The sequence below is a fragment of the Clytia hemisphaerica genome, unplaced genomic scaffold, assembly GCF_902728285.1.
Source record: "Clytia hemisphaerica strain Z4C2 unplaced genomic scaffold, Clytia hemisphaerica genome assembly, whole genome shotgun sequence".
NCBI classification, from domain to species: Eukaryota; Metazoa; Cnidaria; class Hydrozoa; order Leptothecata; family Clytiidae; genus Clytia; species Clytia hemisphaerica.
In genome coordinates this window covers 3129280-3152864 of record NW_027103562.1, presented here as the reverse complement: position 1 = coordinate 3152864, position 23585 = coordinate 3129280, and the positions used below count along the sequence as shown (strand labels likewise).

The 23585-nt window shown below is 36.0% G+C and overlaps 1 pseudogene; it reads left to right on the top strand.

Annotated features, from left to right (window-relative positions):
- The first annotated feature begins 12357 nt into the window (after positions 1 to 12357).
- LOC136800748 (metabotropic glutamate receptor 3-like) lies at positions 12358 to 22203 on the top strand (annotated as a pseudogene).
- The last annotated feature ends 1382 nt before the right edge of the window (positions 22204 to 23585 follow it).

Sequence of the window (23585 nt, the reverse complement as noted above, 5' to 3'; positions counted from 1 at the left end):
GGGGGGGGCTTCAACCCCTCTGCACTCTATGCCTTTCCTAGCGGAAAAAGACAAGGACTTTGGCTAGTTGAAAAAGAAGCTTCGGAAAGTTAGACAGTTTCCTAAGTAAACACAAGATGGCCTAGTATAGCTAACTGTTTTCTGAGCGGGAAATACCTGTTCTCTAGCCTGTTTTCAAAGGACCGTCACGGCGCTCTGGAAATGTCTGGAGCAAAAAGTTCTGTTTTTTTCATGCTCCGGAACACTGGAAGATTCCGGAGCACGATTTTCTGCGATTGGTCTGTACCGGAACTTCGGAACGTCCCGGTGTTCCAGAGCAAGATATCCACGATGTAATTACAATAGCGCCTGCTGCTTATCATGTGAAAACTAACTGCGCACGCACATATTAAAAAAGAAAAAGCCAACTCATGGGTAGTGAAGTACCTCACATTTTTTTATTTTTTCGAAATTTAGACCAGTGATGCTTTCGAATATAATGTGGCAAATTCAATTTCATTAATGGCTGAACCACATCCTCAAAGACTGTAATATTTTTTTAAAACATCTGCATATTTACTTTAACCATGTTTTGTCAGTCAGGAGTTTTTGCCTAATTAGGAAAGTTTTTTACTATTTTTCCGAACTTTCCTAATTAGGAAACCCTTTCCTACCTGTAATTAGGAAAAAAAAGTTTCCTAATTAGGAAAGTGAAACTATTTTCATAAATTTTGCAAAAAATACAAAAAGTCGCATGTTCCCAACAACATAATTTGATAGATACTAACCTCTTCCAGAGGATTTGAAAGAATTTCAAGTTGTATTTCAAGCGGGTGCTTGAGATATGGCTTTTGAAAAAACACTAACCTGATAAGACCCTTTCTACATGATACGGAAACAAAATTTCAAAATATATCCAGGACTTTAATGCTTTGAAATTTCCTAACTAGGAAAGTTGTTATTCTTCAGGGCGGTATATCTCAACGCTCCGCCCATTGAATTTCATATTTTTTTGCACATAGACCAATTTTGACTTACTAAAACTAATGGTCATGGTTAGAACTTGCGATTATAAAGTGATTGGGAGAAAAGGTAACTTTTTTAAGCACTTTCCTAATTAGGAAAGGGTTTCCTAATTAGGGAAGTTCGGAAAAATACTAAAAACTTTCCTAATTAGGCAAAATCTCCTGACTGTTTGTAGAACACGTGTGCTAAAAATCACTTGCTCCGGAAGCACCAGCAGTGTGTCACAAACAGCGATATTTCGATCGCACGGAAGCGCTTCAAAACACCAGCTTTTTGGAGTTTTGTCTCGTTTACCCAAACGCTTCAATCTCGCGTAGGCTTAGGGGTCAAGACTAGAACCCCCAATCAATATGAGACATTTGCCTGACCGAAAAAAAATCATCATCAACAATTTTGTTAATTGTCAGAATCGTTTACTCACTGGAAATATGCAACTTTCTGAAGTTTCGTTTTTTTTCGGTTGTGCTTCATTTTAAAAATAACGAAGATGAAAATTACCATCAATCCTGCTAGTAAAAGAAAGTATTCCGACTAGTCTACGAAAAGTGCGCTCGCGCTGCGAATAGAATATCTCGCAAATTAATATATGCATAAAACTGATGAAATCCTTTCTTTTTTATGGTGACGTCACCATCGATCCTGACTTGACAATGGAGAACCAAATTTGGCAATGCATAATTATTACGAGCGGCCGAGAAAGTTTGTGTGACGCAAAAATTGCGCGATAAACGAAGCCCTAGAAAAACGCCCACTGAAAATTGAAACTAGGAATTTATTGAATATTTCACTAATGAATTATCAAACTTTTTGTTTTTTGTAATTATTATAAATTCATAATTTTTAAATACTATTTTTTGAAAGTCAAAGGACAATTAAAGTGAATTTAAGCTGATTGGGCGGACGGGCGTTTTGCACGTTCCGAGATCGGAAATTAAACGAGAGTAAAAGACGGGGGCGTCTTAGTTAGGGTGGTCAGGCCAAAATTTTCCCCTCAAATTTTGAAAATCAAACTAATTTTATTTGAAAGTCCTTACCTTTGTGAGAAAAATGAGGGGTAATTTGTTAAAATTGGTTAAGTAGTTCCAAAGTTATTCCATTTTCAAATCACAAAAAACCACCTTTTCAAAGAATCGCCTCCTTACACCACGCCAGCAAGAAATAATTTTCGGAAGCACCAAAATCGCGCCAAAAATGGCGGATGAAATCTAGTCTTCCGTGTGGCGGGGCGTGAGAAGTTTTGCTGGCGCGGTCTGAAAATCGGCCCGATGACTGTTAAACTTTAGCCTATCGCTAATGACCTGGAAATGATAGCTAAAAACAAATTTTACCAATGAAAAGCTGAAACCCTTAGCTTTCCAACCATATATGGTAGCCCTGATAAAAATTTCAGGAAAGTGCCGAAAAATCGAAATTTCTTCTTTTTTCTCGATTCAAAGACGGCCCGTATATTATCGAAAAGGCTACCACGTGACAAACTAAAGTACTATCTTTCCCGCGTTTTATAAAAAAAACCGCGAGTCTATAACTAATCCAGCTCATTAGCGATAGCCATTTGAAAAATTGTGGTCAAGGTAGACGGTGGTGCCACGAATTCCGAGTCGCCATTTTTTCACCTTGATGTCTAATAAATGGTATATCTTTTTATTGAAGGTAGGTAATGGGATGGGGTTTTTTTCTTTGTTTTCTCTGATAAATTCTGAGTATTTAAAAAAAAAGAATGAACAAGTTTGGAGTTGTTAAGGATAAGTTATGATGGATGGAATGTTCTAATTTTGATTTTCAACTTTTTCCACGCAAAAAATCCCGACGAGTGCGCACCCTATCTTAGTATGTAATATTAATTCTTTTTTTTTTTTTTTTCGCGAATGAAAAATGAATTTTTGATTTTTGAATTAAAGAGATATAATATAATATATTATATTTGATTGTCAATGCCAAAAGATATTTCTTTACTTTACGAATAATCTGCTGTGTTGCTTCGCCACTAACCCCCGGATTGTTTTAGTAGGCACTTTGGTCACGTAAATAAAAACACGTGTATATGTTGAAGCCGACTGCGGACTAACCGAAATTGCAATTACATAAATTATTGTGGAAGTGAACGCTTTAGACGAATGTTTGGGAAATCAAAAAGACAACTTTTGTGAGAATGTTGAGTTTTGTCTATATGGCTGTTTGTGACGCACTGACCAGAAGAGCTCCATAACTTTCCGGAGAGAAAAATAGTGTTTTTTAGCTGCTCCGGAAAACTCTGGAAGTTTCATTCCGGAGCGCCGAGATGAGAGGGTCCTGTTTTCAACAAGATATCTGTAAAAAAAGATAATTGCAGAATGTAACTAGCGTGAACATCAACATGCTGTCTCTCATAGACAAAGGAAGGTCATAAGAAAAGATATTTTCCTTTTAAAAACAAAAGTTCAGCTCTGTCTGTTGTCAGTTGTGTGGTGTCTCTTCAAGGCTTATAGCCAAAAAAACCTATTAAAAAAAAAAATGAGACAGAGCAGCCTGTTTGAATGAAAAAAAAACAAAGAGGTAGACTTTAGATAAAAAACTATGATAATATAACTTTAGAACATGTTATAAAACTATAGCCAAAAAGCAATAGCAGATACTTTTATTACCTGGAAAGCTAATCTGACAGATGACAGAAGTTCTCTGGACCCAAACTGCAAAACGACGCAACCCATCTCCGGTCCAGCGAGGCAAGAAAACAGAAAACATGTTATTATCAAAAGTCTAGAAGCCAATCCTTGTTCTCCTCATTCTTGTACATGCAATTTAGCTTTTTTTTAGAGCAAGACTGGCATTCTCTTTAAAGTTGGATGCTAAGCTGTCAGAAAAGGCGCGAAATGGTTCTTGGAAACGAGGCCGATTTGAAAACGAAAGTGAAAGTAAAATGCTTAAATTTTTTTTTCAGACTGAAAATTTCTTTCAGATTGACTGCTGCAACAGCAGCAAAACATACAGGGAGAAGTCATGAAGTGACAGCCAGAGAACACCTTAAAAAGTTCAGGTAAGCAATTTTCCTAAATACTCAATATTATTCAATGTCAGTTCTGGTCCAAACTTTTTCAATACATTGCTCTTGACCTCTTGACTTGAAGTAATATTAGCGTGCGTGAGATCGGGTAATTAACTTGCATCAGTGCCAGTGGTGTGGAGGGAAACTTGCAAAACCATCAAATGCCTGACCTACCAAAGCAGCAAAATTTCAAAACCACTGTTCCGCTCGTTGCTCTAACCATTTAGAATCTCATATTTGCTGCATGAGTATATACATAAATTGTAAGATGGTGGGGGATTCCAGATACTTCTGGATTACATGTAATCTCAAATATTTTAGTAATTATATTAAACATAATTATGGATGACATCACTTTTATGATTAGGAGATATACATTTTATGATGGTAACCATCGGTAAGTTTTGTAAATCAGGTTTGTTTTGATTAACCTACCGGGTGCGCCACAAAAAAGTTTTTCTTTTTGAAACTAATTTTCTCGAAATCTAAAAATTTTTCTTTTAAAATTTTTAGATTTCGAGAAAATTAGCTTCAAAGAGAGAAACTTTTTTGCTTTTTTGCGATTCCTATCCATTCCTATTTCATTGAAAAGAAGAAAGATGAACTTAAATTTTGATGGGTCATTTATTAAATTTGATTCATTAGATTTTCAGAAAGTGCTCGAAATCGTTAAAAATCAACCTATCAAATTTTTATTTTAAAATAGCCTTTACATGATTAGGAGCATTTTTCAGTAACTAAACACATAAATTTTGAAACTGAAGGGTCGAAAGGGTTTAAAATCTTCATCAAAATCACTTTAATTTACTTTTACCGAAATTTTCCTCAGATTTCTCGTTCTAGACTGGATAAAGTCTATGCAAGGCTGGATCTACCTCGAAACTCGTATTTGATGTATTTTTATGGAATTTTACCAGATTTTTTGGCTTTTTTCGACGGATTTTTTTCATTTCATTGAAATTCAACATTCCTTTATACAACAAAAGGTCATTTAGACAGCTAATTATCATTTTTAATGACTGAAACAAAAATACTGATGTATCATGTAATTATGCTTCTGTTTGATTTAATAGGTTGATTTTTAACATTTTTTTCACTTTTCGAAAGTAACTTTTCTATTCAATTGAGCATAACTTTTGATTTGATGAATCCAATTTAATAAATGATCCATCAAAATTTAAGTATATCTTTCTTCTTTCCAATGAAATAGAAATGGTTCTTTTAAAATTTTTAGATTTCGAGAAAATTGGTTTCAAAGAGAGAAACTTTTTTTGTGGTGCACCCGGTATCTTAATAGCCAGACAGGTTATTAATTTATGAGTTTGTGAGGGCTATGCATATTGGCCTCCACTGATGCAAAAATGCCACATAGAAAATCGTTCAAATTCAGTATCTGAATAGAGCAGTACAAAATACAACTTTTGTAATTGGGGGGTTAGACCCCTCTGCATACTATATATTAATTGCAACTATTTTGGGTTCGTGATCCTAACAAAAGCACAAAACTTGGAATGATAGTGTGATGAGGGCTGCCAATAATATTCTACCATCAAGGGGAACTGGCCTAACTTAGAAAATGTGATTATTCTAGAATAACCGTAGCGTTAAACAAATAAAAGACAAACTGTGTTCAATTTCCAATTTAGGATATAAAAGAGTTTTATGGCAAATGCTCAAATGCCTTATTTTGAAAAATTATGAAAAAGACGAAATCGATGAGGATTATTCAAGACATTGTGAAGGATGCAAACTAACAAAAGAGAGACATGGTTCATCCTCATTTTAGACGAACGACTGATTATTCCACAAACTGAATCGTAAATATATAAACAAACGTAAGTCTTACCCTGAGTATCAGAGGTTGAGAATATTTCAACCTCTGAAGACCAATAATAGAAATTTTATCGCGCATGTGTCAATTTAATCACTGTAGAAAAAATCTAAGATGAAGAGCAAATATTACCATATTAATGTCTAGCAGACTGTATCGGTATGCAATTTACTATTTACGAATTCCCCAGAAATCTCTAAGTGTAATTGAAATGAGTTTCTTTCAAAATAAATCTTTTACATGATCCCCAAATGTATAGAGTGAATCGAAATAATAAACAGACTTTATGTTATGATTCTCTATCACTGACTCTTTTTAAAAAGCTTTGATGACATTTTTGAGTCGTGTTTTCAACGACGGGAATAAAAATATCAACTTTGAACTTCATCCAAGATCTTGGATGGTTGTCATGGTTACTTTTCTCTGCGTTGATTGCGCGCTGAATAGAATCTGGATTGGTCGGCACAGTGTCGATATATGATTTCGACCGGTGCTTTTCACGGTAAGTAAGTCTATTCAGGAGACAAGAGTAGCTCACCAAGGAACGATTTAAACAGTATATAAGGTAACTTGTATAAGAAAGGCTTCTTTGGGGGTAAAAATTGTACTTTCCATCTTTTTACTTAATAGCATACCGTAGTGAATCTAAAAATAGACATTGATTTTTCTGTTTGACAGAAATTCAATCCCGTCAACTTTTGCGTTAATTACGCTTGCACGCAAATTACTATCAATTACAAAGAACAAGTAATAACTTTCACGACTTTTGAATTAAGACGAAAAGGATTGTGGGATTGAATTTCGGTGAAATGAGAGAAGTAATAATCATGACGTTTGCACGACGAAACGCTATTGGAACTCTATTTCCCGAGGAAAACGTTGTGAGGAGGAAAGTGCTTTGAAAAATGTTTGACTTTAAAAGATTCTTATAAAGAAAACAATAATGTGCTCTTAAAAGTTGTTGGTTCCAATAACAAACTGCATGGCATTCCAATCAAAATAAGAAAGTATGGTATCATGTTTGGTTTTGTTTTATGTGATACATCTAATGGAATTTTGCCATCTTATTTTGAGAGTTTTTTTCGAAATGGTTAGTCATTTGTGTATAATTTTGGTGGGAGGTTTCATTGTCAATTTTATCAAGAAGCTATTTTCTTGGTAGAACAAGCAGACTAGCGAAGGATATTGGTATAATCTTAGAGTATAAATTTTATTGAAAAATCTTAACTAGATATGCTTCAAGGAATAATCATAAAATCTGTGTTATCGTCATTTTTCGGTGATTGATTTTCGTTTCATATCATTAAAAACATTTGATGAGCTTAATGATCTCATTTGTTCCAATCAGACCCTTTCAAATTACGAGGAAAATGAAATGTCAATAATTATCTCTTTATGAGAAGGAAATTTACCAATGCAATCTGGAAATTCTGTGAAGCAGGAGCATGAAATTTTGTTGGCTTTAGAAAGGGAAAGTTTTGATTGGAGTGAACATTGTCTCAAATTGTTTAAATTTTTTTAAAGATAGAGCGAGATGATTGTTTCCCAAAACACGATTTCTGTCATATTTGTCAACCATAAAGGGTATTTATCATTGAGTTTAAAGTCTGGAAGGCTAGAGAGGCATCTTCAACCTTTCTCGAGGAAGAAAAAGTGAAGCCCTGGGATTTGTGCCTTTTTCAGAATGACGGATCGAATTTAGCGCTTTCTTTGTCTTCACTTGGACATTTTTCGAAATATAGCGATGGATCTTCAGATTTTGCTTTCAGATCTTTCTTTCAATCTAGCATTAGCGTTTTGGATGAGAGCTTCCAAAGCCCCGACGGTAGTGCTGATATAGAAAACTTGTCAGTGAGAGAGAATTTTTAGATTTTCGAGGAAGTTTTTTGGGTTTCCCCAACAATAGGGAAGAATGTTATGTTGTGGTTTCAGGAAACAAATCAATTTGTGTTTGCACATCGCTGGCGATAGATGCACCCTCGTTTCTAAATAAATTTCTCAGTTTGACTCGATTGACGACAATGTGAGAAAGTGACTCTTCTCATCTGCAGATTCGAACGTTTGCTTCCATAATGATGGATTTTCCCAGGTGAAACTGGGGAAAGATCGGGATATCGGAAAACAACGGATCTTATTTACCTTGAGACGAAATAAGGTTTTTCTTCATCCTACGTAATATTGATTTTTGGTTTGTTTACATTTATCGGTGATAAATAATTTGTTTATTCAACTGTCTGAGTCAGCATATAATATACATGAGATTTTCTGTGTGTCGTTTTTTGTATCTTTCGTACTTGTTAGTCATTAATGATTGATGTACTACCTTATTACACGAATATTACTAGGCAATTACTCAACGGCCTTGAAATTAACACGCATAAATTTAACACGAATTTTATTTGCTTTTTTAAGGACACGGCTGGTTTTTTGTTAAGGGGGTTTTTATTAATAAAATGTTTGTGTTAATAAAATGACTAGTAATATTCGTGTAATAAGGTAGTTGTTACTTTAACTTTTATAGATATTCTGATGACAGTGTTTTAGTTTTAGTTTAGTTTAGTCATTTTCACTGGGGAAGTTTTTTTTTAAACAATTACATTGTCCAATACGTAGAAATTCCATTGTTCTGCGATTCCTGCGTGACTCTAATCTGCTGTATTTAGTTTATATGTACAATTCTTTTTGGAACACACCCTCTTTTTTAATGTTTGGTATAACGGGGGGGGGGGGGCGGTGGAACCCGACATAGGATTGGGCGAATTTTATATGGACTTTCGGAAATATAGGTCCCTTTTCGGAGACGGGAGATTGGGCTGTTGTAGTCCAGAGTTTCGGAATCGACAAGAAATTTTTGGGAAGTTTTTACGAATACTTTGAATTTTTGAATCCTAGATGGCATGAAACTTTGAGTATGAAATTAACTTAAACCGTTTTCTTTACTCAAACTAATACTTTGAATTTCGTCAAAGAAACTTTGGTAGGAAAATTTGACAATGTGGCGGAATAAGTTAAGGCAGAAACTTTTGCGGGCAGACAGTTTTGCGGGACTGAAAAGTCGCGAAATTTCGCGGATTTAAGTTTCGAGATTTTTACTTTTTGAAGAAAATTTACGGAAGAAACTTTCGCGGTTTTTTTGAATGTTCAAATTTAGTAGCAAAAACTTTCGCGAGTGGCTAGGGAAAGTGAATAAAAATTTATTTCAAATCTCTTTTTTTTTCAATCGAAAGAGTGATATGCTAATAAATGAAAAATAAACTATTGCACTTCTTCCTCCCATTCCGAATCCTAGTCAGTGCGATGATATCGATAATATCGACTCCCCTCGGCTTTGAAAACTTGGGAAAAAAATTCGCGATTTTTAGGAAAATTTCATTTTTCTTTCGCGAAAAAATGCCAAAAACGCGAAAGTTTGTTGGTAGGGTTTTATACATTCCTAAGCTTCTTCTCATAGATTGTTGTGTTTGTGAAATTATTTGTTTGAAAATGACGATGAAGAATTTTAGGGTTTTGATACTTTCCAAAAGATTTCGAAATATAACACAAGCTTTGAGTTTCTTATGACGCATGGTTTTAACTTTTTGATACTTGTATTTAAAAACTGTTTTTGATTAATCGAGTTGTAAAGGATATCGGATTTTAATCAAAATGAAAATTTGCTGATTTTTCCAAACCAATTGAGGTTGATTTCTTTTCATTTGGGTATGGATGGTTTTCAGAATATTGGGGTCGTTATCGAATTTGTTTCCAAAGTCTTCTACCCCCTGTCTCTTTGGGAAAAAAAATTAAATTGCTCTTGAAAACAGCACATACAAGAAAAAAGTACAATCATGGTTGCGTCAGAGGCTGCATACAGTTGCGGATCTAAGAAGGAGGGTCTCAAAATTTATGATGGAGAGTCTTTATTTCCTTTTAGGGAGTATGGCTAAAAGAAACTCACCCCATCATAAATCTTGAACCTGCTTTAGATCCGCCCCTGGTATGAGATTGGTTGAAGCCGACTAAGGCTTCTCCTTATGCTTCCTCAGACAAGAAAAAGTGAAGCCTTAAAATATGCGCCGTATTTTTGACGACGGATTAAATCTAGCGATTCCTTTGCTTTCGAGTGATATCTTTTTCGAAATTTAGGTGTAAATTTTAGTTTCAATCTGTCATTTGTGTAAAAACCAGGTGAACCGCGCTAGGTCGAGCAACTTTGGTAGGATTTGGTAGGCTTCAAATCCTACCAAGGAGATTCGATTCTAGTCCTTCGGGCTTCGGGTTATCACTTATGCTTCATTGTTGAGACTACGTTGTCTTAGGCTATATAATCGAGACTCTGCTTTCACAGGCTATATAAATGAGACCTTTTTCTTGTCCTATTCTTAAGTTCAGATAAATACAACGTGATCAATCATAGTTTCAGGCCTAATACCTGTCATAAAATAAATTACACACGAATAAGAAATAATTCACCCTTTTTTTTAAATAGAAAAAATTCTTGTTTCGATTTTAGAAAGTTTTTTATAAATTGTGTTTATCCTAGAGATTAAGCATCATAGAAATGTAATTTGAGATGATTCCCTTTCTACTCATCAGCGAGTGCGCATTTGACATGACAGTGTACGAGTGAGAAGGGATGAGGTTTTGATGTACAGAATGTTGAAATTTATGTTCTAGTTTAGAATTATGTAAAATTTTGCGCAATTATAGCTTTACTTGAATTCGTTTTTAGCAATGTTTTTGTACTCTCGGGTACCTAATAGCCGGGGGGGGGGGGTGCTAATTAATTTTTCGACCTAGGACATTCTTATTCCAACCCCCCTGCTTATTGATTTTTGGGAAATTTTTTTTGAAAGTTCCCTCTTTCGTCCTTAATAAGCTGTATTAACCTCCTTTTCGAAAGTTTTTTTAAGGACATTTTTATTCCAACCCCCCCTGCTTATAAGTTTTGAGATTTTTTCCCCCTGCTTATTCCGAACCCCCCGGCTATTAGGTACCCGAGAGTAAGGTGATTTAGTGTTCGTTCTCCCTAAGTCGATATTCAAAGCACAAGAACTTTCTTCGAATTAGAGAAACGTTTGGATTACGGAGAGTTCTCTCTCTAGCTGACAGGTACAACATTTTACTTCGAATCACGGAAAGTTTCGAATATTAAAAGGCTCAAATAGATAGACAGCGCTGATTATAGTATTTATAAGATATCAAAAGATCGAATGTTCCAGTATTCAAGAGGCATCTCTTGGTCTTTGTGACAAAAAATATAGTGAGATAGTGTAGTATAGTGAATAGATAGTGAACTACAAGATTTATGGTTGATTTTTTGAGGCTTTGAAACTGTGAATTGTGGAAATCTTTGGAAAAAGCATCCCTGGGATGAACAGAAAGTTTGATTGATTCGTTTTTTTACTAAACTTAACCGGCATAGACAGATGTTATCCCGAAAGCCGAAGTTTTGACCCTTTTTCGTTTTGTATCATTTGTATCTTTCCGAATCTTTTTGTACATTTTGAATTCTTACAAAAAGTTCATAGTTTTGGAAGGTTTCAAATTTTTCATTAGTAATTTGAACTTTTGAATAAACATAGAGGATAGCACTCATTCCAAAATAACTTTTTTATAAAATTGAACTTACTTAGTTTCATCGTGAAAGCCATTGTGGAGAAAGTGAAGATATGAAGCTTGCTAAGAAGGCTTTTGAGAATTAAATTTTGAGGCTGATTGTAGAGAGTAGAAGAGAATAAGAAATCGGTATTTTTTGTTTTCTTTTTTCGCTATAACGGACAGTTCTTAGTTCCTACAAAAAATACGTAAAATTGTCAAATTTGAACTTTCTTGACCTCTAGCTAAGGTTTCATGTTATGGCTTTATGTGTTTGTGCTGGTTTGTAGTTCTGTGTATATTATTTTCATTTTTTGATGAAGTTGTAGTTTGGAGCGATATAGGTACACACAATTTTGCTTGGTATTTTTTGTTTCGTGACAGTTTTGTGTGGTAGTTTTGTGTAATTGATTTATATGAGAGATTCTGTACGGCATGAAGGAATAATTTTTAGCTGTTGTTCGGAGAGATCGGTATCCACTTTCGCGCGAAATGGGCGACAGTTTTTTCCTCAACCTTTTTGCCTGAAGAAAAGATTACGTCATAAAAAAGTTTCGCGCGAAACAAAAAAAAGTTGAAGGAAGTTCTACTTTTTTCATCCGTAACGTCACTTTCGACCAATGGAATTGCTTCATTTTTCAACCGACCAATGACCTTTCAAAGACGTCAAAAAGTTTTCGCTCATGTCGCGCGAAAGTGGAGACCGGCCTTTAAGAAACAAACTTTCGCTTTGGCATAAAGAAACATCATCATCAATAACTTGACAGGATGAGCTTTGGTAAAATAATTATCTATTCTCATAATTTCTCAGTACTTAAGTGTTCTGTCTTTTTCACAAATCAAAATTTTATTTTCCCAGTTACAATACACGTATGCGATACAAGAAAGCAGAATTCCTAACAGCATGATATTGCTGCAGCCATCGTCATTGAACCCACGTGACATTGTCTGACCAATCAATATCAATAAGAATGATGGATTAGCCAATCAGGCTCAACTAGCGAGAAATGGAGATCTTCTACCTTGTTGCTTGCCTTATCTTTTATTTCACACGAAGCGTCAATGGATCCTTCTTAGATTTTGCGCCTCCCTACTTAGCGAACGACGCGCTTAACGGAGAGCGAGAATATGCTAACATTTCAGGTAAGATCTTCATATCTCCAAACGGACAAACTTTTTTCTCGCTTTTTTCAGAGAATTCAAATTTTACAATGGGCTTTTCCAGAAAAAATTTGAATATGGGGGGATGGAGGATATAACATTTTTTGGAAATTTACCACTGTCCTTGGTCATATTCTCATATTCGTTTTTCAGCCAAAGTGAAATTTATTCAATTAACACACCCTCTGCCTCACAGCCCCGGTGGAACTTTTTCCCACAATGGGGATGAGAATTTTGAATGGGGATGAAAACAAAGTCAGTTTCCCAGTAAGGTTAAAGTTGTAGGGTATTTTTCCCATTTGGGACGAAATTTTGGTCCAGGTCCCAACGGGTCAGTGACACAGGGGTTTCCTAACCGAAAAATAGCCTGAAGATTGTCACCAAAGTGGCATGAAACTGCCAGTAGCAGAATAAAAAAGTGTTTTTTCTTGCTGACTGATATCGCTCTACTTATGTATCGAGCACTGTAAAAAAACTGAAGGATTACTTAACCCAAAAAATTAAAATTAATAAAATTTAAATCCAATACAATCTTGCCTTCCCAGGAGACATTAAACTTGGAGCCTTGGTGGCTATCTACGATGCTGGAGGACAAGTCAACCGACAATGTAAGACGGAGGGTATCAGCCCGTTTGGTATACAAAGAGTGGAAGCCATGAAGTTTGCTGTTAATGAGGTAAGATGAATCTTTTGTTTTTTTGTTGTTTCAGAAACTCTAATCTTTTTGGACCTACCCCGGTGGGGTAGAGGTCCTATAAATTAACCCCTGTTCGTTCGTTCGTTCGTCCGTTCGTTACTAGCTTTTCTCGGGATTGGCTCATTAGTTTTTCCTAATTTTTGGCACAAAGATGCAAAATGGTAATGCCCAAAATGTGACGGAGCCCGATTTTCGAAAAAAATTCATTTCCGGCCGAAAATGCCGGAAATATGCCGGAAAAACCGGTTTTTTGGCATTTTCTCGAGATTTCATCATTAGTTTTTTCTGATTTTTTGCACAAAGATGCGTATTAGCAATGCCTAAAACATGGATTAGTCCGATTTTTGAGAAAAATTCTATTCCGGCTGAAAATGCCGGAAATATCCCGGAAATCGCCGTTTTTGCAGATTTTCATCGGACTTTTTCCTTATATTTCGTTGTTTTTTCACACAAAAACATTATTTGTAGCAATGCCCACCATGCATGGTTTAATTGTCAATAAAAGTGATTTTTGAAGCCGGAACTTTCTAAAAATCGCCGGAACAGCCTATTTTCGCCGGAAAAACGGTATTTCTTGAATTTCTCGAGCTGTACTTTATATTTTTTCATGAAATTTTGCACACTGATGCAAAATGTCAATACCTAAATTGTGACGAAGCCCGATTTTCGAAAAAAATTCATTTCCGGCCGAAAATGCCGGAAATATACCGGAAAAACTGTTTTTTTGGCATTTTCTCGAGATTTTATCATTAGTTTTTTCTGATTTTTTGCTCAAAGATGCGTATTAACAATGCCCAAAACATGGCCGAGACCGATTTTCGAGAAAATGGTCGAAAATGCCTGAAATATGCCGGAAATCGCCGTTTTTCTAGATTTTCATTGGACTTTTTCCTTATAATTGGTTGTTTTTTCATTCAAATCCTGTTTTTTCATTGAAAAACATTATTAATAGCAATGCCCACCATCAAGCATGTTTCAATTTTCAATAAAATTGATTTTTGAAGCCAGAACTATTTTAAAAGTCGCTGGAACAACCCATTTTCGCCGGAAAGACAGTATTTCTTGAATTTCTCGAGCTGTACTTTATATTTTTTTATGAAATTTTGCACACTGACGCAATATGACAATACCTGAAATGTGACGGAGCCCGATTTTCGAAAAACTTTTTTTTCCGGCCGAAAATGCCGGAAATATGCCGGAAAAACCGGTTTTTTGACATTTTCTCGAATTTTTGGACCTACCCCGGTGGAGGTCCTATAAATTAACCTTTGTCCGTCTGTCCGTCCGTCCGTTAGTTACCAGCTTTTCTCATGATTGGCTCATTAGTTTTTTCTGATTTTTTGCACAATGATGCAAAATGGCAATGCCCAAAATGTGACGGAGCCCGATTTTCGAAAAAAAAATTTTGGGGGCAAATTTGGGCCAAAAAACGGCTAAAAAACGGGTTTTTTGGACTTTGTGAAAAATTGGATCATTAATTTTTTCTGATTTTTTGCACGAAAGTAGGGTACCATCATAGGTATAAGATGGCTCAAGCAGATTTTTGCAAATAAATTTTGTTGGCTCAAAAAACGCATGTTTATCTATAAGAATCACTATTGATAAGCATACATCAATGTTCTTAATCAAATTACTCAATTTTTTTATGAGATAGATGTTTTTCTGCTCATAAGGGCTTACTTTTGAAGAATATGCGTGTTTAGACCGGAAATTTGGGTTGCTTGGCGTGTTTTCATAGAAAAACTGGCCAAATTCGATATTTTTTTATAAGCACATTATCAATAACTTAGGTATTGGCTTTTCTCGAGATTGGCTCTTACATTCTTTATGATTTTTTACACAAAGATGCATAACTATAAACCCTTGAATGTGACAGAACCCGATTTTCGAAAAAAAATGTTTTTGGGCAAATTTGGGCCAAAAAACGGCTAAAAAACGGGTTTTTTGGACTTTGTGAAAAATTGGATCATTAATTTTTTCTAATTTTTTGCATAAAAGAAGGGTACCATCATAGGTAAAAGATGGCTTAAGCAGATTTTTGCAAAAAAAATTTGTTGGCTCAAAAAACGCATGTTTATCTATAAGAATCACTATTAATAAGCATACATCAATGTTCTCAGTCAAATTACTCAGTTTATTTATGAGATAGATGTTTTTTTTCTCACGAGTGTTTAGACAGGAAATTTTGGTTGTTTGGCGTGTTTTTATTGAAAAACTGGCCAAATTCGATATTTTTTATAAGCACATTATCAATTGCTTAGGTATTAGATTGATTGGCTCTTTCATTTTTTACGATTTTTTGCACAAAGATGCATAACTATAAATCCTCGAATGTGACGGAGCCCGACTTTTGGAGACAAAAAATTTGGGTAAATTTCAGCTAAAATAACGGCCATAAAAGGGTTTTTTGGACTTGTTTTTTTCTGATTTTTTGTATGAAAGTAGATAAAAGATGGCTCAAGCAGACTTTTGTGAAAAATGAATTTTTCAGCTCAAAAAAAGCATCTTGATCAATAAGAATCACTATTAATAAACATACATCAATGTTCTTAGCCAAATTACTCAATTTTTTGGAGATGTTTTTTTGCTCACGAAGTCTTGAATATGAAAGAACAAGAGTATGAAATTTTGGTTTCTAAACGTTTTTTTAAAAACAAACGACTAATTTTAATAGATCGTCACTATTTGTGTTCTGAATGATTGTTTAATGGTCACGTCACGTAGATATCAATTATAAACGTGTTAAATGCATAATCCAGGTAGGTCCATCAAAGTATCACTTGTTATTTTTAGTTTTTTCTGATTTTTTGCAGAAAGATGCGTATTCGCAATGCTCAAAACATGGCCGAGTTCGATTTTGGAGAAAATTTTTTTTCCGGTTGAAAATTCCGGAGATCGCCGTTTTTGCAGATTTTCATTGGATTCTTTCCTTATATTTTCTATGTTTTTCACACAAAAACATTATTGATAACAATGCTCACCATCAAGCATGATTCAATTGTCAATAAAACTGATTTTTGCGACCAGAACTTTCTATTTATTTTTTTCCCTACAACCCTTTCCTCTCCCCCTACCATCAATCAATGATGAATTTCTTGCGTTATGCTTTCTGACTGATTTTTTTTCATTTTTCTCCTTGCATTGCTATCTAACTTTCATCATCAGGTAGGTCCATTCAGCATCTAGCTTGTTTAAATCGAATCTTTCCACAATTAAGTCTAAACATTTCAGCTCAGAAACTCTATTTTCTTTGACTGGAATCTTTCTAACTCGACTTTTCAGCTCAAGCTTCCTAAACAACAGTGTATGCAGTTCTTCCTCTCTGCGAAGTATGAAAAGAGGGTTTTATGGAAAAAATTTCTTGCTGGGCCAGATAAATTTGATAAAAAAGTGATTTTTCTCAGAAGGAGACTTTGCTTTGACCACTGAAACCAGCTGAAACAATTGTCAAATTTCGTTACTCTTAGGGGAGGGGGCTCGAATAAACGGGGGGGGGGGGTAAAAAATTTCAAAATTTTCATAAACGGGGGGTAATTGCCGGGGGGTTTGAAATTGTAATTACGATAACCCAAAAATAAGGCAAAAATAAGGCTTTTTAGCCGAGCAAATAAGAGACCTTCTACTTGAAAGCTGAAAAAATTCTTGCAAATAAATAAACGGAGGGAGGGGGACCTAATAAGGTCCGGGGGTTGGAAAATTTCCGAACAATTAAAGAGCGGGGGGCGTTTATTTTGGAACCTAAGAGTACTTATGTGTGCTTGAGCACTAAACTGAAAATTCTTTTAACCTTCTAAATGAACTTCTAAACGAAACATTCAATGTTTCATTTTTAAAATGAAACAAAGGGTAACGTAGAGATTAGAAACTGTGGCTCTTGCATAAAAGAGGTTATTAAAAGTTATTATGCTAAAACTGAAAACTCACTTCAAAAAACAACCAATGAGTTTTTCCATTAAATCTCATCTAAATCTGAAAACTCACTTCAAAAAGTAATAAATTTCCCCATTAAATCTCATCTCTAGATCAACGCTAAAGGTATCATCCCAAACGTGACGTTGGGCATCGAAATTCGTGATTCTTGTGGCACGGAAACACACGCTCTTGACGAAGCGCTCCATTTCGTGACTGATCGTGTTCCGACATGTATTGAAGACCAACGTGTCCCAATTTTCGGCGTCGTTGGGGCCAGTATGAGTTTACTGACTGCAGCTGTTGCGAATCTATTACGCTTGTTTCAGATACCATTGGTACGACCATTCTCACATACCCCATTTCACTGTCGAAAGGAATTATGGGTAATCAGGACCACCGTGCTCTGATAGCGACTTTCTGTGAATGTTTTGAGTCAGTCCTGTAATCAGTCAGTTAGTCCTGATTACACATGCTTCATTTCGACTGTGAAATGGCCTAGTATACATTACAGTTTTAAAGTGAGCTATTTAGATTGATTGAGCTTTATTATAAACCCTGGAGGCAGTTTCTTAATCCGAGCCAGTTTGAAGAAGGTTACATTAATGCACCGAGAGCTCTAGGCCTGCTTTTCAATGAATAATAGTGAAGTAGTGCCGTTTGTCGTTATTAACACTGCAATGGCTCCTTTACGGATACTCCTTTAAAATAAACTTCTATCAAAGATTGCGGGTATAGCTTAGTGGAACAAACATAACATGATTATATCTCGATATTTAGGTATCTTATGCAGCCACGAGTACGGAGCTATCAAACAAAGAAAAATATGATTTTCTTTTGCGGACAGTTCCACCGGACAACCTGCAATCTGCAGCTATGGTAGATTTCATTATTGATGTACTAGGTACGGATATGTTAGATCTGTTGAGTATTTTTACCATACACTGGGCGAAATAGGAGATTTCCAATCCTGGAAATATCCTGAAAATATGATGTTTCAATCCTGGAAATTTCATGAAATATGATATTTCCTAAACTTTGGAAATATAGAAAAAGTCATACTTTCATATTCACAAATGGATATGGAAATATCATATTTTCAAGGTATTTCCAGGATATTGGAAATCTCTTATTTCGCCCAGTGATAGCTTCAAGAGTATGAGCTATGGGGTTTGAGATTGTGGATAAAAACCTTTTTTTTGTCAATTTTTACTGATAAAATTCGCTTGTCTGCATTCTTATAAAGGTTGGGAGCGCGAAAAATGCCTTCAAAACCGAGGAAAAAAATTCAGTGTAATTATCAATCATAAACTATGGTCTAAAGGAAAATAGAAACTCTTAAATCAAAGGAGTATTTGTGAATTCAAAGGTGAACGTCACTAGCATTTTGTAGTTACCTAGTCCCTCCACTGTAGGCTAACTCCCCTCCTGATTTCGGCATTTCTTACAATGCACCCAGATTTTTCAAAAAAACAGGTTTAGGTTCGATTCCGCTCCCTGAGGTGTTATGGTTTCATTCCAATCATTTATTTTTCGTTTTCTAGGTTGGAAGTCAGTGTTTATCATTTACTCCGCTGGTTCATACGGGGAGTATGGGTTCGAGTCTTTCATGGAGGCTGTAGATCAACGAGCCAATGATACAAGAGATTCGCTATGCATTGTGGATAAAGAAAAAGTTAAACCAGGTGGGTTCATTAAAAGTATATACTCTGTATAACTTCAATTTAGGGGCCGTAGCATAACGTTAGAGTTTTCGGCTATGGCGTGTGCTAAGTCACGTGCTGACAACCTCAATGATTGAACAGAAGGATCTTCTTTCACGATATGAAAGAATCCCAGACCTCTACGAAACCGTGGAGCACGAATCCGTCAGTGGATGTACAACGAGAATGAAATCAAAGATTCGAGTTTTTAAAGGGTTTAATGAAGTTAAAATTCGGCATTCACAAAGATGTGCATTTGATTGCTTTTGATCCTGGTACATTTTAAGTTAATCTGCGACCAGCAGACTCCTTATTCGATAGCTCTATACCCGAGTAAGGGATGGCGCCATGCTTTCCTTAGACAGCTATACTACATGGGGTTTTGTAGAGGTCTGCGATTCAGACTACACTTACCCTTGACCCTTGTCATAAATTACTCATCGTCAAGCAGAGAGACATCAAGTACCATTTTTGTATTAAGTACGAAGCAATGCCGAGTTTATGTATTTGCACTTTTGAGGACGGTAGCGTGACTGAAGCGATTTGGAAAAACCCGCAATTCCGCCCCGCAAAATCGAGGACGGTAAAAGTGCTGATTTACCGTCGTCCTCAGCTGGTCAGGATCTACTCAAATTAGAACCTTACCGTCTCCGTCGCTGAAAAACACACATACATAAACTCGCTAATGGATATGGTCCGGCCAGGGATTGAATCCACACTTTGCACACTGTAGCCGAACACTCTATATCTGCACTACGATTTGCTTGAACTCTAAGAAAACTCTAACTCAGTCTACTGTTTGTCTTCTTGTTGATATATGTATTTTACTTTGTATGTTTCTCTTTCATTCTTTCTAGGTATCTCTGAGAAGGAGATGCTCGCCATATTAGACGAGTTCAACAAAGGTTTCAAAAGTGTTGTTGGTATCGTTTGTTATTGCGAGATCCCCGACGTCACAACTCTCGTTAAAGTGATCGATAAACATTATCCTCGATTCCGTCTTATCGGTTCCGATACGACATTATCGGGTGCTAAAACGAATAAATCGATTATTTTCTCGTTGGCTTATGACTCGAATAGTGTTTCTGACTTTTATAAAACATACCGTGGTTTGACTCCAAAGAAAGTTAATGTGAGTTCCAACCCGTGGTTTCATCAATTTTGGAATGAGTCATGCGCGAAATTGAAAGCGATGAACCCGGGGTATAATGATACTGATTGTTCATCTGAAGACGTGTTCGGATTCTGTCGGGATACGCCGATCGAAACAAACGACGTCACCTGTCCACAAGACGACAAAATTCCGTACACGATCGATGCTATATACGCGTACGCTTATGCCATACGCAATTTACTTGAAAGTGGAACCGATAAAAACGTGACTCGATTGCTATCGATGAATCTAAAAAATCGCGAATTCTTTGATAATTATTTGAAAAAGGTTGAATTCTATGGCCGTTCGGGGTCCATATCTTTCGGCGAGGACGTCGAACGTGGCGCGTATGATATCATACAGTTTATCGGTGAGAAACGTTCCGTGTTAGGAATGTGGAAGGAAGGATCCATCTACGTCCGTTAACCAGTCCATACAGGAAACGCTACGTCGTGAATTTGATGAAAGTACTTGTCAACCGAAATGTAAGAATAACGAAGAACAAGTGGAGAAATATAAAACACGTTGTTGTTGGACGTGCGAAGCATGCGCAGATGATGAATATCTACGAAATAACACATGTTTCGCGTGTGACCATGGACAACAGCCAAACAAAGATGGTGACGGATGCGTGGACACACCTATTGAATATATAAAACCGTACTGGCAGGGGATTATTGGTGTACTTTCCACCATTGGAATCATATGCACTTTGTTTACATTCAAAGTTTTCATAAAAAACAATGATACACCCTTAGTGAAGGCGTCAGGGCGTGAATTAACATATTTACTACTACTCGGGATTTTAATGCTGTTTTGCAACCCGCTTTTCATGATCCCGGAACCGTCAGATATAACATGCGGAATCAGCCGCTTCAACTTCGGTATCTTCCTTTGTTTATGTTACGGATCTTTACTGGTCAAAACGAACCGGATAGCCCGGATTTTCACCGGTAAACAAGACTTATTATTCTTAACACCGAATTGGCAATTAATCTTAACAGCATTTATTATGATGCCGCAGGTCTTAATAACTTCAATTGGTCTGGTAAAAGATCGAACCCTCTCTTATATAAATTATGATATAGACCCTAGAGTAGGGTACCACATGTGTTCAAAAGCCAGCGATACGGGAGACATTTACGGTACGATAGTTTACAACATTCTGCTGGTGATTATGTGTACGTACTACGCCTTTCTAACGCGTAAAGTACCGGCCAACTTCAACGAATCGCGCTACATAGGGTTCGTCATGTATACCACCATTGTCATCTGGTGCGCATTTCTTCCCGTCTATTTCTGGATAAGCCTTGAACAAAGGCTAGTGTTCTTAATGTTGGATCATATTTTGAATGCGTTGACTTTATTGATTGGTTTGTTTGGTATGAAGATGTATATTTTGTTGTTGAAACCGGATAAAAATACAATGGCCAACTCCAAAACGAGATCAGTGACGTATGTATCGGAATTGGACACCAATGGAACTGTTTATATTGATGGTAAGTTATTGGGTTGATCCACTGGTCTCTAAATACTTGACTAGATAGGGCTTCACATGTATAAAAGGTAGTATTTTAGAGCTGATTGGTCCGCCATCTTGCTTTAAATTCTGGTCGTCAAGAAAACAAAAGTGGTGGACTAGTCGACTTCAAAGCTGGACACAGAAATCTGCGAACAGTAAGCCTATCTAAACAGACACATAGCTTGAAAAACAAACTTTTAAAATACAATGAAACTCGTGTTTACAAATCCTTACCACCAGGCCAATTTCTTTATATAAAACCTCATTTTTAATTTCAGGTCTCAGTAACGGTGGTGCAATGCCGCATGGGCGTTACAAAGCTATCTCAACATCAACCTTGGGCGGACAATACACACCCACTACCGCCCATCATCAAAACAACAATAGTGAAGATAGAAAAACGAAAGAATTCTTCATCGAGAATGAAATACAGACTGAGGACCGCGGCACCTCAACTTCGGCCGAGCCGGTCCAGGAGGAAAAAATAGGCAATGGCTTTCACGCCGCACTGCATAAGACTTTCACCATGTAATATACTGTGATATACTTCTTGGACCTAGCTATGGCTTGAGAGAAATCTTGAAGTCTGTCGTAATTATGTCCATTGTTTCTTTGATCCAACACAAGGGCCTTCAAATCTGAGAAAAGAATTGACGTAGCTTATCAGTCAGAGTATTTATGTATATTTTTGTTAAGTTTCAGTAATTAGAGTATATTATATCACAGAATTATTAGAATTTTATGTTAATTTTTAGTCATTATCTTTTAAATATCTTTTATTTTATATCTGAGTAATAGCGGGAGTAGTAGTAAGTTTGCGACCGCAGAGGCATCAAGTACCATTTTAGGAGTCTTTGGTATGACCCGGGTAGGGGTGGAACCCACAACCTTGTGCACGTTAGTTGGATGATCTACCTTTGTGTTATTTCCTAAGAAATTTGGTGTTTTACAGTCTACGAAGCCTTAAAATTTTCTTAACTTGTTCTTAATATTTTGGCCATCGTAAGCCGAGATCGTAGCCTTATGTTCTTATATAGTTTATAAAAAAACGTGTACAGAGTACTGCAAGATAAGTCATCCCTGCTGGTCGTAATGAAAAATAGATGTGAAAAAAATTAAAGAATCATTTTGATCCAAATTGCAAATTCAAAACTTCTTCAAAATTTTATGACTAACTGAAATGGACAATTCTTAATACCTATTGATCGATTGATCATTTGAGTTTAATTTATTTATCAATGCATTTAAATGCCTCATTGTTTTCTGTTCATGCGAAATTCTGATTGGTGGGTAAATGGGGCCATGGGTAAGAGCTATGACTGATCATTTCTCACGAAAGGTCATTGGGTAAAAGTCTAAATGTTTGTAATTTACAAGAACTCGTACCAGATACTCGCAACTCAAGCATTTTGATTGGATTATTGACATAGCTGTGTGAAAGAAGAAGATCTTTCGATATGTAAGTCATTTTAAAGTTTTTTTTCTCCATAGCTTCTTACTCTTTAGTGTTAATGGTTGAAGCAGTTGTACTGTGCTGACAGAGACAAGGAACTGTACTGAAAGAGACAGGGGTGTTATTTTCAATGAGCTTTTATTCCACCACTGGGTACTGACTTCACTGAGATGGGGAAAGCTTTTTACCAATTTCTTTACCGAGACAGGGGTGCCATTTTTCATCTTTATATATCCATATGATGCTGACTTCATTTGTACAGGGGTGTCGTTTTCGAGTAATACTTTGTCAGTGTTAACTTTGAAACTTCAGAAACAAATGTCACATTTTTAAAACAGGAAACAACAAAATTTTGATTTCGAGATTGCTTTCTTACAAAAAAAGTTTAGAACGTCATCCTCCATTACGTTAAGTGGTTTACTCTTTTTCAAGTTAAGTGTTTCAACAATTAAAGACATATTTCAATAAACGGCTGAGTCACATTACGATCAAAGATAATTGATACATTTATACTGACGAATTACTCATTTTCAAAATATTATGTTTTAACTT